We start from the raw sequence: 15,758 nt of genomic DNA, 5'->3' as shown, positions 1-15,758 counted from the left end.
CTAAAGGCAGATTCGCTTATTCAGTCTAAGAAAGAACTTTTGAGTGTGGTTATTATCACTTGGTACTGATGGAAGTGATTAGACCAGGAACCTCTACCTTTTTAGAGAATTCTATTGTTAAAATCAAACCAACCAAACCAAAACATGATCCTGGCCTAAAAGAAAAAGCTAGAGACCATTGCATTCCTTAGCTCATGTTCTCCTCTATCTTAAAAGCCAGCACTGGCTGGTGAATTTTTTGTGTGTCTTGCTGTTCTGACATTGACTCTCCTGCCTCCGTTCTTGATGTAGGAAGAATCTTCTGATTGTATTGGGCCCACCCAGATGATCCAGGTTAATCTCTCTGTCTTAAGGTTAGGCAGCAACCTTAATTGCATCTGCAAGCTTAATTCTCCCCTGCCATGTAATATAACATATTCACAGGTTCTAAGGGTGAAAGTGTAAACTGTTTTGGGGGGATATGGTTCTTCCCTGTCATAGTGGGTATACTCCCTACTTTTCATTTCAGAAATAGTCGTGGAGCATAATTGACAAGATTGGAAGAAGCAACCATTGAAGATAATAGATAAGGAAGAACATCTTAGAGTCAGAAATCAGGGCCTTATCATGGAACTTCTTGAAGGGTATGTGTTCTTTACCATGTCTACTCAGCAGGATTTTGTCATTACTGAGGAGCAGTGACAGTTGTGTATATACCATTCTTCATTTTGCAAATGGAATTTTTTTTTGGGGGGGGGGTAATAGTAATCTTTGCATTGACCAACCTCTTTATTATTGGCTTGTGGTCAGGGAGGAGCCAGAAATTTGTTCTTCAGAGGTTGCTGTGTCATAGGGGGCCATATGTGAATGAATTAGAATTGTGCATTGTGTAGAATTCCTTGACGTGCGGCTGGATTGAGGGAAGGCACAGGAACTTAGCTTAGAAGAAAGAAGGTTCTACATGTGGTAAGAAGGAAGCACAGACACTTGATAGAGGATAGCCCGTGCCAGGGACCATTAACTTGCTACCAAAATTTGTAGTCTAGCTTCTGTAGTATTTATGGAAAGTTGCTGTCCGGACAAGGACCTCATTTGTCAACCTCTGGTTGCATCTAGGTGGGACTATTTGGCTAGTTTACCACAAGAGAATGAGGGTAGAAGTGATATGTTTCCAGCCATCGAAAAGTGGAGATTTCTGGGACACCTGGGTGGCTCCGTTGGTTAAGCCCAGGCCTTCAGCTCAGGTCATGATCTCAGGGTCCTGGGATTGAGTCCTGAATTGTGCTCCCTGCTCAATGGGGAACCTGCTTCTTCCTCTCCCTCTGCCCCTCGCCTGCTTATGCTTTCTTGAAAATAAATAGATAAAATCTTAAAAAACAAACAAAAAGTGCATATTCTTGTTCAGTGTCCCTTTTTCCTTTTGTCTGAGTTCAAGATTCCAGGAGACAGAGGAGCCATGAAAAGGAAAGAAATTTTCTCCTTCAGTTACCACTAGGAGAAATCTGCTTGGTGACAATCTAGCCTGCACTAGATTACTAAATAAGCAAAAAGTACATTTCTTCCATGTTAAGTCCTTAAAGTGTAAGGTATTATTTGTCACATAAATCACAATTTTCCTAATACAGAATTACCTATATAGTCAGGAGGAGGGGCTTAATCGTATAAAACAAAAAATTAACTTTAAAGTAGATACATCTTGGGGCGCCTGTGTGGCTCAGTGGATTAAGCCGCTGCCTTCAGCTCAGGTCATGATCCCAGGGTCCTGGGATCGAGCCCCACATCGGGCTCTCTGCTCTGCGGGGAGCCTGCTTCCTCCTCTCTCTCTGCCTGCCTCTCGCTGACTTGTGATCTCTCTGTCAAATAAATAAATAAAATAAATCTTAAAAAAAAAAAAATAAAGTAGATACATCTTTCCCCTATCAAAACCCCAGAATTTATGAAAATCACAACATGAGTGCATAAATGACTATTTTGATCAGTGTTAAAATTTGTGACTATTTAGGAACAAAAGTGCTTAAAATAACAAAAAATGTTCTGTTGAATATTCTTTTAAAAGAAGATAAAATACATTGTTTGATATAATTTAGCACAATCCTTAATTTTTATTTTTAAGGGTCCTGGTTATATTATGTTTATAGAAATATAATCTTGTCAGATCAACTTTAAGTTTGGAACAATTTTTGTAGTAAAGAGAAAAAAATATGTAACTATTAACTACCATTATTGTTTTATGTAAAAGGAGTATAAATAGAATCAAATTTAATACATAATAATACCTGCAAATGTTGAGTGTATCATGACAAGAATTAACCTATTTAGTTTTGTAAATTGTTGCTAACTTAGTCATAACACTTCAGGACTTTGACTCCCTTTATAGTATCACGTTAGTGTAGTAATGTTACTTTTGTTTTAATTTCAATTCAAGAATTAGCTTGCTCCTTTACATAATCTGATACCAAATGGAATAGTGAATGATCAAATAGTTACATTTCCAATGCAATGTTTCTTATAAATTAAAATATTTTTAAAAAGGTAAACAAACAAGACATCACATGGCTTTGGAAATGGTTTTCAAAAGTCACTATGCTTACAAAATTCTAAGTGAAACTCCTAAACCTACAGTAACCCAGTCCATGTGCTTACCAATGCTAATCTCTGTACTAATGCTATTTATTCATACTTACATAATAGAAATAAAGAACAGGGGTGCCTGGTTGGGTCAGTGGGTTAAAGCCTCTGCCTTCTGGTCTTGTCATGATCCCAGGGGCCTGGGATGGAGCCCGCATAGGGCTCTCTGCTCGGCAGGGAGCCTGCTTCCCCCTCTCTCTCTCTGCCTGCCTCTCTGCCTACTTGTGATCTCTGTCTGTCAAATAAATAAATAAAATCTTAAAAAAAAAAAAGAACAAAGTATCTGTCTCCAGATGACACAGATTTCTTTGGAAAACTCAGGTAATTGAAAGAAGATGAAGGCCGATTACAATTCTATACCTTCTCTATTGAATTATTTTTATTTCCATAACCATACTTTCACTATAGTACCTAGATTACTTTTCTGCCCAAGGCAGTGAGACCAGCTTCCATTTTTTTTTTTAACCTATAAAGAGTTTTACTTTTTTGCTTATGTTCTCTGAAAGGAATCTGTGATCGATATGAGCCTTTAGTATTAGAGAGTAAAAATACATAAAAGTATCCTTCAGTGTCACACAAAGTATATTTGAGAAACACCTAAGACTGTGCTTGAAGTACTCTTTGTTAATAATCCTTTTGTGTTGATTATTGGTGGTGGGTTTTGTTGTTGTTGTTGTTGTTGTTTTACCAAAACCAAAATAGCTTCTCATCGTGTCTGGAAATCTCCTTTCAAGGTGTAGCTAGCTCATTTGATAAACTGATTTTTTATCATGACAGATGCATATTTATGTGTCTGAGGAAGAGGTTCTTTCACAGTGATGGCTTATGCTTATGAATGCACTCCTTAACTAACCTAACACGGTAAGTTCAATAATGGAGTTCGAAACCAAGTAGGGGAGGCAGATGTCCTTGCGGGATACTCGCTTCGGGGAGAATGTGGTCTTTGACATGTCCTGTCTCTCATACTGAAATACTGGCTCCAGCTTGGCCTCACATGTTGCTAGAGCTGTTTTCAGGCGTGCAGGTATCAGCGAATTGGATACATGAAAGGCAGCAGGAGATCTGACTGGCAATTTAATTCAGGAACTGGTGTTAACAATAACACCTGATAATAAAACTCACCTCACCGAATCACCATTCTCACCATGTACCAAGATGGTCCACCAGTGTTGGAAGCTTAGTTCTACACTATTGATTTATAAAATTTGTATTCAGTGTGTCATTGCTTTTTATGTCTTCCTCTTCTTTTCCTTAGGCCACCTCCCATCATCTCCAACATATGAATATTCACTTTAGAAAGAACCAGCAGAACTCCTCTGGCCAGCAGAATCCATCTCATTTGCAAACTTGTTAGACATGCAAATTCTTAGGGCCCACCTGGATCTACTGAATCAGATACTCAGGGCTGGGACCAGTAATCTGGGTTTTAGCAGGCCTTCCAGGTGCTTATGATGCAAGCTCAAAATGTGAGAACCACTCATGGGTATGGATGATACTGTAGCTTAAAGTGGTTTTTCCTATCATTAAGGTTTTCTACCAGCAGGGGCTTGGTCCAGCCTCTGTCTCAGTTCCCTGGTGCTGAATATGTCCTTTGAAACTGCTTAGTGGGGAGGACAGACATTCATGTCTACAGATTCGACCCTCCCTTGAATTTCTCTTGGCTCTTAGGAAGATAATTAGGACAGATTTCATTTAGGCTGGGTTTACTTGAAACAAAAACAATACTAAATTTCAGTTAATTTTTCTGCATATAATGCTTTTGGCTTGTTTACCTACCTGCCTTGTTTCTTTCATCATATATTTATAGAATGCCCACTACTGGCCCAGGTTCTTGATTCAAAACAGTATTATATATAAAATTTGCAGTCGAGTAAGTTGCACTGGACAGTACTGTGGCAGATATGTAATTTTGATATAGTTGATGGGATCATGTAAAATGTATGATTCCAAAGGTTCTTAGCATATTTACAAAGTTGTGGAACCGTCACAACTTAGGGCATTTCGTGACCCCAAAATGAAACCCCATACCCATGAGCAGTCACTCCCCACTCCTCCCCACCCCCAATAATCCAGTCTAGTCCTACTCAATCACTAAGATACTTTGTCTCTATGGATTTGCTTCTTCTGGACATAGCATATAAATAAATTATATACCAGGTGGTCTTTTCTGACTGGCTCCTTTCACCCAGCATGTTTTCAAGGTTCACCCATGTTGTAGCATGGGTCAGCACTTCATTGACTTTTTTTTTTTATATTTTATTTATTATTTGGCAGACAGAGATCACAAGTAGGCAGAGAGGCAGGCAGAGAGAGAGGAAAGGAAGCAGCCTCCCTGATGAGCAGAGAGCTGGATGTGGGGCTTGATCCCAGGACCCCAAGATCATGACCTGAGCCAAAGGCAGACACTTTAACCCACTGAGCCACCCAGGTGCCCCAATACTTCATTAAATTTTATTGCCAAATAATACTTCATTATATTAGTTGGGACATTTGGCTTTTTACTTTTTGGCTATTATGAAGATTGCTTCTATGGAGATTTAATGTACAAGTTTTTGTGTAGCTAAGTTTTCATCTTAGGTAAATACCGAGGAGTGGGATTGCTGGGTCATATGGTAATTGTGTGTTTAACCTTTTCCAAAGCAGTTGTCCCTTTTTACAGTCCCACCTGCAGTGTAGTTTCTAAAAGTTTTTGACCTGGCACACAAGTTCCAAGTTTTAAAACATTTTTGGGGGAGGAGGTGGGGAGGAACTCTTGGGTGGCTCAGTCAGTTAAGTGTCTGCTTTTGGCTCAGGTCATGATCCCAGGGTCCTGGGGTGGAGTCCCCCACATTGCGTTCCTTGCTCAATGGGGAGCCTGCTTCTCCCTCTGCCATTCCCTTGTGAGCTCTCTTCCTCTCTCTTTCACAAATAAATAAATACAATTTAAAAAAATCACAACTTTAAAAAAAAAATTTTTTTTTTTAAGATTTTATGTATTTATTTGACAGACAGAGATTACAAGTAGGCAGAGAGGCAGGCAGAGAGAGAGGAGAAAGCAGGCTCCCTGCTGAGCAGAGAGCCCATGTGGGGCTCGATCCCAGGACTCTGAGATCATGACCTGAGTCGAAGGCAGAGGTTTTAACCCACTGAGCCACCCAGGCACCTCAACTTTTTTTTTTTTTTAATACCAAAGGGCATCTTACATCTTAAGATCAGAGAAAAGAAGTAGATGTCTCATATAAAAATTTATATGTAACAGACGGGGTGCCTCGGTGGCTCGGTGGGTTGAGGCCTCTGCCTTCGGCCCAGGTCATGATCCCGGGGTCCTGGGATGGAGCCCCGCGTCGGGCTGTCTGCTCCGCAGGGAGCCTGCTTCCTCCTCTCTCTCTCTCTCTGCCTGCCTCTCTGCCTACTTGTGATCTCTGTCTGTCAAATAAATAAAATCTTTAAAAAAAAAATTTATATGTAACAGACAAACACACCTTTCATCCACTTTTGGGGTGGCAAATAGAAACATATAAATTCAGGAAGCAAAATTCTTATCAGAATGTTAAGCTCTTGGGAGGTTCTTAATAACAAGTGAACAGATGACTGACTGAAATAGTAATTATATAAATGAATGAATAAAGATACCTCTCCATTTCTAGTTTTCATCAAAACGTATGGTAAGTTCTTTAGATTTCCATTGTGCACTCACACACATAGATGCTTCATGTGTGAAAGGCAAAACTTTTTTTTTCTTAGTGAAATACAATAAATTATTCTTAATGCTGTTAGAATAAGTGATAACCATCAACCTACATTAATCAGTTGATAATTCCAAGGTTATTAATTTAAAAGTTATTTGAAGTCTGTTAGACTTTATGATTAGAAATGGTGATTATAGACCTAGCAATTGAAGCTAAGCAGAAATTCGAACGCACACTCAGGTTGCTGACTAAAATCGACATGTTCTTTCCATGAGAAAATGCAAGCCTGTGTTTCTAAGCAGTGATAAAAAATCATTGTTTGGAACATGTTTGTAGGTTGAAGGTTGCCTATATTTTTGGATTACCATTACTATTATAGCGTTTAAGAGATATTTTTACTTAAATTTCAAAAATACTGCATTAAGAAAGCACTAAATTCATTCAGTTGTCTTAAGAGTTCATTGAGAATTAAAATGACAAATGCTTTGTTTGCAGATCTAATAGAAGTTATCAAAATGAAATGCAATTATAGATTTTATTGATCTAATTTTTCTGGTTTCATATTCACTTTTTAAAGCTTCTCATTGACTTGAGCAAGGTGAGGATGTTTTATTTCTATAAAACTTTTCTTCCTCATCACCACTGAAAGGGAGAAAAATCAGTACTCTGAAGGTGTCCTCCTGAGGTATTGCTGTTTATGGAAGAACAGTACATGAAGTAGTAAATAGCTCTAGCCAGTGATTAAATGTAGAAGCAGAGTGGATGTATCCGATAAATGCAAATGTCATTTATGGTCTCACATACTTCAATATCATAAATACACTTCTCATTGTATAAGTACAAGATGACAACACAAAATAAACTCCGTAACATATGCCTAAGTGATACAAATAAAGTAGTTACATATGCCAATTTGAATTATAATTTTATTTATATACATATATGTGCACCTACATTTATATACATACATATATGTACATCATATATGTACACATATATGATATATATGATAATAGTGTGCCCAAATGATTATTAATTTTTATATAAGTTGAAATAAAAACTTTTTATGATGATCAATTGCTTGAAGTAAATTATGTATAGAATATAGGCTACAGTTGTATATTTGAAAAAAATCCTAGTCATCAGAAATTTGTATAATTTAGGTTTCAAGGCCATCAACATTTGTCTAACAATGTTAAATTCAATTACTATTTATTATATGTCTACATGTCTACATAGCTAATACTTGCGGGCCTCATCAAACAGTGCCCCTGTTTAAATATGTAATAATTGATCTTCTTTAAATAAAAACGATACTGAAAATCTTTCTATAATACAAAAAACCATTAGAACATACACTTTAAATGGGTGAACTGAATGGTATGTGATTTCTACATCAATAAAACTGTTAAAAAATAACAAATTAGAAAAAACACCTTATATTTCTTTTTTTTTTTTTTTAAAGATTTTATTTATTTATTTGACAGACAGAGATCACAAGTAGGCAGAGAAGCAGGCAGAGAGAGAGGAGGAAGCAGGCTCCCCGCTGAGCAGAGAGCCCGATGCAGGGCTCGATCCCAGGACCCTGGGATCATGACCTGAGCCGAAAGCAGAGGCTTTAACCCACTGAGCCACCCAGGCGCCCTAACACCTTATATTTCTAATAACTATTTTTTCCAGTTAAATTTGTCTCCATAAATTGAGCCTTGGAAAGGGCTTATTTATTCTCATTTTTTGTTATTATACACGAGATCAAATAGAATCTACCTTTATTCATCATTAGTGTACTGACATAATATGTACATTTCAAAGCGTGCACATAGATGACAAAACAGTGAGAAAAATGACGGTACTTCCTTAGAGCTGTGTGTACCATAAGGTTCATTAAATGTATACTGCGTGCCAGTTAATTGTCCTTACAGGTTATTGTTTAGTTTTCTTAAAAATAATTTGTTATCGGGTCTCCTGGGTGGCTCAGTCGGTTAAGCCTCTGTTTCGGCTCAGGTCATGATCCCAGGGTCCTGGGATCGAGCCCTGCACCGGGCTCTCTGCTTGGCGGGGAACCTGCTTCCCTTCTTCTCTCTCTGCCTGCCTCTCTGCCTACTTGTGATCTCTGTCTGTCAAATAAATAAATTTTTAAAAATCTTTTAAAAAAATTAAAAAAATAGAAAAAATTTTGTTATCAATAGACTGATCAAGTGTTAAGTCAGCACAGAGGGAGACATTTTTGAGGTTGCATGGCTAAATGCTTTATCTGGAAGCATCACTCACTGTGGGGGGAGTGGAAGAGGACAGGGGGAGAGGGGTGGTTACAGATTAATGAGAAAATGGAATGAATGAACAAAACGCTGTGTCATTTAATTCTCATGGGATTATTCTCAACTTAAAAATTTAAAACCGAGTCTCAGAAAGACCATGTCATTTGGCCTACATCTCCGAACTCCTAAATGACAGAGCTAGGCTTTGTAGTTCGGTAGGTCTGTGTCATTTCTACCACCCCACTGCATGGGCGCGTACTTCTCTGCAGCTGAAAGCTTCTAATGATTTCACGACTCAACAGACTATCTGAAGTCAAGAATTTGAGTATTTGACGGAGGTCTTAGAGATGAATGAGTTCAAGTTTTCTCATTAAGAACAAATTAGTATAAGACATGGACATAGTCTGGGACATATGACATTTAATTCACTTCAGGGTTCTGGAACATTTTCTGGATGTGAACACATTTTCAGGTGAGAACCGAGTCATTGAAGCAGCTAAGTCACTTTTGCCCTTCCTTCCTAATCCCATTTGCACCTTCTGATTGTTGATGAATTATTTCCTGAGGAAAAGGTATTAGGAGAAAGAAGTGGTTCTGAAGGTTGTACATGGAAAGAAAGTAGGTTCATTAAATTTTATGTGTGATTTACTATAAAAATGTTTGTTACATACAAATCAATATTTTATATGACGTGGCTTATGATGTTTTTCCCTAGAGTGCTATAAAAATCCAGCATGATAAATTGATCAGATTGCTGCCTATGGTGATATCAAATGCAAAGGGAATTTGCAAACTTATGTTATAGTAGATGTATCTTATATAACACTTTCATATCACTTTTTTAAATTTAAAAAGTGGTTAAATATTCACGTTATATAACCTCTCTCACTTTCAGAGAACCTTAGAAGGTTATTAATATTTTCTATAAGTAGGGACATATTGAACATTATATATTTTATTGAGTGATAAACATTTTGGTTGATTGAATACTGCAGTAAACTTGTTGTCCTACTCTTTTGCCTCATTTATGGTACTGGTTTCTTGTGTAGGTGGTTTTGGCCTTCACATTTCTTGCTGTTTCTATTTTATCTCTGCATTGTGTTTAGCTGCGTTGTATGAAAAAACTCATTTTCCCCTGCACATTGTTCCTCTTTCATATTTACATTTTTTTTTCTTTTTTTGTTTTTCTTTTTGGCTAATTTCTCTTTGCATTTCAAAATTTTCCTACTTCCTTTTCTCCTTACTAAAAAAGAATACCTTTTTTGGTCATGTGTTAAAGTCACTCAACTATTGTATGTCCGGGAAGAAAAAAATCAAAAGAAGGGGTGGAGAAGGGGCGGAGTGGGGTTGGCTAGTTAACTTCGGGAAGAAAAGGGGAAAAAAACAGCAGAACTGGGTTCTGTCCCTGAACACTGATGAATCATGGACATTTATTAAAGCTTGAATTGAAGTTTTGTCCCTGCGTTGTAAGTAAGTTTATGATGACAGTTCATCTGTGATACGTATTGTGTCATTGTTCACAGGGAGATGTTGTATATAATTGAGGAATAGAAATGAAGTTTAACATAGTTGCATAATCAATCCAATACATAGGAAATCTCATAACGCTCTACTGTTGAAAATAGCAGGTCTTGAGTATAAGGAATTTCAGGCATTAGTAAAGGGACAAAGATGATTAAGTCTACACAGCTCTCCCAACCAAAATATTTTCATGCACGTTCTTATTAAAAATAATGACTATGAACACTGTGAATGACATAATTAAAGGAAGTTAAAGTTCCTACTAATGGAAGCTAGATTTGTAAATGTTATTAGGATATTACAAAAATAAAAATTTGCATTTTGAAGTTATCCAGATGATATTGTAGAGTTATATGCATCTGTTTAATTTACTGACATTTACCCGGCAAGTGTTCTGTCATTATAAATTCTGTCCACAAAAATGAATGATAGCTTGGCAAAAACAGATTGATCTGTGGGTAACAGAACAACTTGCAGTAACATCCAGATAATAATTGTTTAGGTTGAAACTCAAGACTCAGTTTGCTGTTTTACTTTGGGCTGTGGACATTCTGACAGGATCATGTTCTTAAAGAATGGGTCACCTTAGAGTAAAATTGAAGGAATTGTGAATAAGGAAAAGAAAATGTGTTTAAATTTCTAGTTGTAGATGAGGCAAGCTATTTTTAGAATTGTGTAGATACTTATTCTTAGTTTTAAAAATATGAAATTATTGTTAATTACATTAAAAACAATAGGACATTAGATAGCACACAACAATATTCTTTAGGTGATTAGGCATCACATTATCTTTCTTCCCCAAATCGTTAGAAACCCTTAGAATTTCCCTCCCACCTTTTAAGAAGAATATGTTATTACTGTATACAAATATTTGTACTGTCTTGATTTTCAAATGTTTCCAAATCTCAAACTTATAAGTTTGCATCTCCCATCTGTAATAGGTGAGTAAAACAGAGATCACTTGTCATATCTCTATCTAATGTACGTTTGTGACTCTATGTTTACTGGTATGTCTTCTTTGCAATAAGAGCAGGAACTTTAATCATATAAACCTAAAATCTGTGCTCATAAAAATAAGATGACTGCTCTCTTATTTTCTCTCCATTATCCATTACTGCAGGGGGGAAATTTGGGCAACATCATTTGTGGTGCTTCTATGAACACTCATTGAATAGGTGAATTCTGTATTATCTGTATGGGCAGTGAATTTGATCTATAACATACCTACAATCTTATAGAAATATGCTAGGTTACAATGGTGGTTTACTGTGCTAAAGTATATTAGAAACCTAGTATCAGAGTAATACCAATCATCCATATTTCTTTTTCTTTATCATCAGAGGCTGCATCCGTAAAATTAAAACAAACAAACAAAACAACTGGAAGGAGTGCCAAAGGTTGTTGGTTTTGGTCATTCCTGTGTTACCCTCTATGTCTTAGGAACCATCGTCCATTGTCTTTTTGCTGCTATTGAACGCTTGGTTGAATAATTGAATTCTTCCCTTTGTGTAGGCCTAAGTAAATGGATTCCCTATACTTTGAGCTATAACTTATGGTTAAAAAAAAAGAAAACAACAACAACAAAAACTCCAACTCTATAGAGTGAAGAAGGATCTTACAATGAAATCTAGATTTTCAAGTTCAATAGTTGTTGTTTTTTTGTTGTTTTTAATGGGAACTCATGGTGTAAGTACTGATTTTTTCTGAGATGTGCTTGTACTTAATGGGGAAGGTTGAAAGACAGAAGTGAAGAAATCTACCATTGGCAGAAATTTAACAACACAGCGTAAAAGGCATTGCTTGGTTTAGGATTTGATAGCATTTAATATAACTGGTAATATTTCCTAATACTTAAATCAGCAGAAGTTTGTCAGTATAGGATTCTGATGCACAAATAATAAGCTTCCAATTGGTACCTGTTCAGTGTTACTTTGTATTCATTTATTACTATCCATTAGCATTTGTTTAATGTTACTTTGCAATCATTCTTCCCTTAAAAAGTTTAATGCCTTGTCAATAACTGTATTACGTGGGCCACAGAGTCCTCTAAATATGTCTCGTTTGTAGGAATATTTGACCATCTTTCTTCATCTCAAGGTAATGTCTTTTCTATGGTTCTTTCTATAATGGCCTCTCTGTGCTGCATTAATTTAAAAATACTGAATGTGAACACTGACGTAAAAATCTTCACATGCGCCCTTAACCATTCTCCTGGGAATTGCTTTCTTTTTCTTATTCCCATCTCCTGAAAATATTCCCCAAGGACAGAGATAGTTGAAGCTTTCTGTCCATTTGTTTTTAACTTTGACTCTCTCTGGCACATATCTGTGTGTGCTTAGAAGCGTACTGCCTCAAGTCACAAGTATTTCTGATTCTGACTCACCCTATACATCTCAGAGATAGGTCCTATCTTTCTTCTGGCATGTAAATAAATAAGGCCTGTTGTCATTTTTTTTTTTTAGTTTCTTAACGGATACCAAAAAAAACAGAAAATTAGTCATTGCCTTTAACTTTTTTCTTTTTTCTTTTCTTTTTTTTTTTTTTTGGCCAAGGAGAACTATTTTTTCTTTCTAGAGTCTCTCTGTGTGTGTTTGTATATAAGAGAAAAACAAAACATTTTACTTACATTTTCTTACTCATAAGGCAAAAATGTTGAAGAAATTAGATTTGATTTACTGAAAATTTTTTTTCACAAAATGCTTATATACACATACAAAAATATGCTCACAGAAAAATGCAACAAAACTTAAATTTTATGCTACCATATGCATAGTATAACCTAAAACCAAGAAGGAGTAAGAGGGAACATTTCATGGGCATTAGGTTCATATTGTTTTTTGTCCATTTCTAATAAAGGAACAAATTAAACATTTACATATAGTAACAATTGAGAGCTAGAAGACATCGTAAATTGGTCATGAGTAAAAGTCAGAACTAAATATTTTGGATTAAACTTTCTTCTAAAAATGATTAATACAGACATCTGATCTTCATTAATCTTCCTTATTAGATTATTTTCTCTTAAATGAATAGTAGATATTGATTTCTGACTTCTTGCTTATGGAGCCCCAAAATACAAGTTTTATTATCAATCCTTATGTTTCATAAACATTTTATCTGGAATAGCAAATTTTGGTGAATAAGCAAAATTTTATCCCAATTAATGGGATATGATCTGGTTTTAATGGAATTTTTCAAAATAACTGAACGGAGCTGAAACAATGCATTGTACAAGGCTATGGCTAACCCAATAGACATGTAATGCTATGTTGTGAAAATGATCCTGTTTTAGTTACCATACATAACAAATACAAGCCACACTTGGAATATCCTCATTGGAAAGGTTTAGGATAATAAAGCATTTAATAGCAAACCTCACAACAGAATACTAAGCAATGATTTAGGCTTACAGTTGATAACCAGCACTTTCAGAAAGACCTGTAGAAGCAGTATCTTTCTTCATCAACTTCGGGTATTAGAGAACACAGTGCTTTATCCGAGGAACCCAAAGAAATTGAGATTTGGCTCAAAGGCCAACAAATAATGAAGGCTGACTTACCTTCTCGAAGTTTATTACATTCCTTTTGCTCTTTAAGCTCTTCCTCTTAGAGATATAAATTGGAAACGGTGTACTTTCTTAGTAGGAAGTCTGAAGTCATTACTGAAATAATTGACAGAATATAATACAATATTTTTATGTAGGGAGGCTATTATGATACCAACATATCACATAGACAGTAATGGGCATCTAATTCTGCTATTCATAATCCCCATGCTGCGAAAGAAAATCTGCTTTTGAATCATTAAAAATTGAAGCAAAAAATGATGGGCTTGACTATTTGGTTATCTAAATTTGGACTGGAAGGCCATCTTCAGTTACATAAAATATCCTTCCCAAGCTCTAGTTCTCAATCCCATTACATCCACTTCATTTCTCATTTGCCAGCTCCTGTGGCCACACTCTTTATGCTTAGCAAAAAACAAACCAAGTTAAGTCTCTGTGGGGTGCCTTTTGTGAGGCCACTCAGAATAGGAAGAAAGAAAGAGTGCAAGCTAGAGATATAGAGAATATAAAGAAAACAAGGCACAAAAAAGGAAGAGGAAGGGAGAAGAAAACATCACGGGGTCAAGAATCATGAAATCACATTTACTTTAACATTTTTGCTAGTAAGTACTATGAGTCTTCTCTGGGGAGGCTGCCCTCAGAAAGCTGGAAAATCAATTCTGAATTAATAAGGGTCTTTTTCCTTTCACAAGGTCCTGGTGAAACTAAAAAAGGAGCTAATTAAAAATCTTACTGCCATCCCATAATTACAGGTTTTACCCATATGCAGGACGGTCATTTTTTCCCATCAGGAATGGTATTCTTTTCACTTCCTGCCAAAAGTGCTCCAATACATAACTATAGGGAGTTTAAGAATTTAAGATTTTCAAGGAAACCTTTCCACCACTGGCACACCATTTCCTTCCGGAAGAAGGCCTGTGCCCTAGGGAGAGGCCTAATCCAAGACCCTTCTGCTCTTGTTAGAAGGGCTGAGCTCGCCCCACCATTGCTTTTCCTGGGGGTGGAGGTGAAACTGGTCTGATATGGCTGCTCCCAGGCTCATACCCCCCACCTTTCATCCCTCCTCTGCCTTTCAAGTCCATTTCGCAAACTGCCACCTGTTCCTGCTGCCTACCCTTTTCGTGCCTTCACACTGACCAAGGGAACTCACTCCTGCAGCAGCCCTGTCAAGGCAAGGCAGCCCAGTGGCCAAAGCAGGGCGTTTTGAACCTTTTGGAGGTAGTCTCACTAGGATGTTAAAAAGCCCTTGGCAGCACTGTCCTCCCGGGAAGGAGAATTCGTCCCTTCACCACTCCGTCCTACCGAACGGCAGGTCTGGAAAGCTTTTACAGCGTCAGGTCCTCCTCTGACAGTCCTCGGCCCGGGCCCTGAGGCTTGGTCCTCGCCAGGTGAGCCCTACTTGGGCGTGGGGCCGCTGGCACGGCTGCCATTCTGCCTTGCCAGAGGCTCTAGCCTCTGGCACTCCGGGGCAAATAAATAGTGCCACCTGGTAGAGTCGAAAGCGGTGCTTTAAAATGCAAATAGAGCCCCCTCCTGCATTTGCTGTCAAATCACTTCCCCACGATTCCTAGGCAGGCAGTGGATTCTGCGCCTAGGAGAAGGGCTGGGGGAACGTTCCTGCCTGTGCAAAAATAACCCCCGAAGACGCAAGCCAAGTACTCGGCTGGAGCTCTCCAGCCTGTGGATGCCCGCCGGGCGGCTGGCTGTCCCCCGGGAGCCCCGCAGGGCTGGGTCCGCTCCCCCGCCTCACGCCGGGCGGCGGGAGCAAGCCGACGCCGACTTTGGGAGTTCCTTTCTGCCTTGTATGGAGGGCTGCTCCGGGCCCGTCTCCGCCCGACTGCTCTGACGCCCAGCCCTCCTGCTGCCCAGCCCTCCTGCTGCCCACCCCCAGCCACCTCCCTCTGACTTGCCCGGAGAAGCCAGACGGAGCCTCTCCCTGCCACAAGTCTCTCCGCCTGCCATTCCCCCATTCCCGCATCCACCCCCACCCCCTCCCCAGCGCCGTCACCCCTCCTCCGCCCCCGCCTCCGCCTCCTCCTGCTCCCCCGGCAATCGGGGGAATAAATCAGGGAGGAAATCGGGAGGCACAGAGATAGCGAGAGCGCGCGAGCGCCGGCGGACTCGCCCAGGTCTGTTTCC

The sequence above is a fragment of the Enhydra lutris genome, unplaced genomic scaffold, assembly GCF_002288905.1.
Source record: "Enhydra lutris kenyoni isolate GAN:26980312 unplaced genomic scaffold, ASM228890v2 scaffoldscaffold40, whole genome shotgun sequence".
NCBI lineage: Eukaryota > Metazoa > Chordata > Mammalia > Carnivora > Mustelidae > Enhydra > Enhydra lutris.
This window is presented reverse-complemented; position numbering follows the sequence as displayed.